Source organism: Mastomys coucha, unplaced genomic scaffold (genome assembly GCF_008632895.1).
Source record: "Mastomys coucha isolate ucsf_1 unplaced genomic scaffold, UCSF_Mcou_1 pScaffold21, whole genome shotgun sequence".
Classification (NCBI taxonomy): Eukaryota; Metazoa; Chordata; class Mammalia; order Rodentia; family Muridae; genus Mastomys; species Mastomys coucha.
Genome location: NW_022196904.1, coordinates 139,571,028 through 139,573,317, shown reverse-complemented (window position 1 = coordinate 139,573,317; position 2,290 = coordinate 139,571,028). Strand labels below are relative to the sequence as shown.

Here is a 2,290-nt window from a genome sequence, read left to right as displayed (position 1 = left end):
ATCTACAGATTCAATGCAATCCCCATCAAAGTTCCAACTCAATTCTTCACAGACTTAGAAAGAGCAATCTGCACATTCATCTGGAACAACGAAAGTCCCAGGATAGCCAAAACTATTCTCAACAATAAACATATGAAGAACCGTTGAGGCCCTAGAGAGGAATTACGAAAGTGAACTCCTCTGGACTCACCAGTCTGTGAAATGTGAAGAAGTAAACACAATTCTTCAAAAGCTTTGATTTTCCACAATCCCACATGAAGAAATTGGTCACTTTTCATAACATACTAAGCATTGTAGGATTTCTTTTCTCTGTGCTGGTTTGCCTCTCTGTATTTTATACTTGCACATACCTCTGATCATGGTATCTTTGTTTAGAAACAGAGAGCTACAAATTACTATAGCCATACTGACCTAACAGGTGATCTTGGTCTTTCTTTCTCTAGAAATGCAGATGCTGCGTATTATTATGGCCACATTGGCAGGAGCACTTTCTGCTTTATGCATGGCTGTCAGTCGTCTACATACCAATGAGCTACTCCCGACCACATTAAGGTACATGTTTCAAGTCAGTCACAGAATAGACTTCTCCTCTCACTCTATGTAACAAAAGGAAGAAAAATATAGACTGGGTAGTTATCTAACCAATTAGTTGTACAGAGTGTTTGTAACTTTATTATCCTGGAATTTCACTTTGTTTTGGTACAGGCAAGTCTATTAAAGTACTACAACTTAGCATCTCATGTAAATGAATGGAACAAAATGGTGTGTTTACAAGGAACTACATACTTTAAATTTCTTTATATTTATTATATTTATTTAAGGCAATTTTATACAGGAATGGAATATATTTTTGTCATCAATTTTCATTATTCTCTCTGATCATCTTATTATTTCTACCTAATCCATTCTTCATTACAACTGAATGCTTTCATACCCCAAGTTTTTATTGTGTGTAGGTGAAGATACATTTCTTTACATTGGAATGCAATGTAATTAGTTGCTTTATAACATTATCACAGAGATGTTCTTTCTGTTCATTAAACATTGCTGGTCTCTGATCCACACTTCTGCTGGTCCTCTTCTACTACTCAGTAAATCCCTTTATTTTCATGTCACCTTTATAGCCAGACTCTCATTTATTTTGAGATGGGTTCTACCTCTTTTAATATTTCCTTCCTGGTTTTAGAACCTATACCAATAACTCATATGTGTGTATATATCAATAAAACTGAAATATAAGGTAAGTTACACAGTATTACTCTTTCTGTTTCACTGTGTTGGATAAGGAAGTATCTTTGTAGTCTGAATCTGACCAAAAATATTACAAAATGAAACAAAAGAGACAAGGAAGAGTAAGTTACAAGATCCTTAAATTTAATTGCACTGACTTCTGACAAGTAGCAGGTTCTAAGGTTTTAAAAAGGATCTGTATGATTCTAAGTCACAAGTTTCAAGTGTGTATTTTTACCAGATTTTTTTTGTGCATTGTATTCTTGCTCCAAGGGCAACAGGTATAGGAGTCATTGCAATGTTTGGTAATTGTGGAATATTCATGTCCCCGTTGTTTATGATGCTAGCGACATACTCTGACAAATTGCCCTGGATCTTCTATGGAGGCTCCTCCATCCTCAATGGGTTTATAGTGCTTCTCCTTCCTGAAACCAAGAATCAACCTCTTCCTGACTCCATCCATGATCTAGGAAATGAGTGAGTAAAACCTCTAAGTGTCCTTTAGAGGAGTTGTTTGGTAATATATTCAGCTTCAGAAGGTAAAACAACAATGAAGAACATAATCAACTGCATTAATTTATAGTGGTCACTCCCTTTGATTGGGGAATGTATCTCTTATATATCCTGATATTTGGAGTTATTTTAATTGTGGTCAGTATTTTTGAATGGGGACAATTTGCTAACCCATTTGTATTATAGATTCAGATGTTCCTAGAGGCTCTCAAGTTCAGAAAGTCTACTTATGCTCAGGCTGGACAAATTTACATGTGTTATTGGTATTCTGTATGCTTTCACACACACATACAAACACACACACATATACATATGTATATATGTATATATATGCATATACATATATATATGTATATATCTCAACATATCTATCTATCTATCTATCTATCTATCTATCTATCTATCTATCTATCTACCTATCTATCTATCTTGTGAAATACTACAAGCATACAAGCATGCACAAATATGTCATTCAATCCCTCAGACACAGTTACATTTCAACTCAGTGAATGCTGATAAAGTGTGTGAAACTAACAGTCTATATGTT

At 34.6% G+C, this 2,290-nt stretch overlaps 1 pseudogene; it reads left to right on the top strand.

The window, feature by feature from the left end:
* LOC116101400 overlaps nt 1-1,659 on the top strand; it is a 13,535-nt pseudogene extending 11,876 nt beyond the window's left edge.
* Nucleotides 1,660-2,290: the final 631 nt, after the last annotated feature.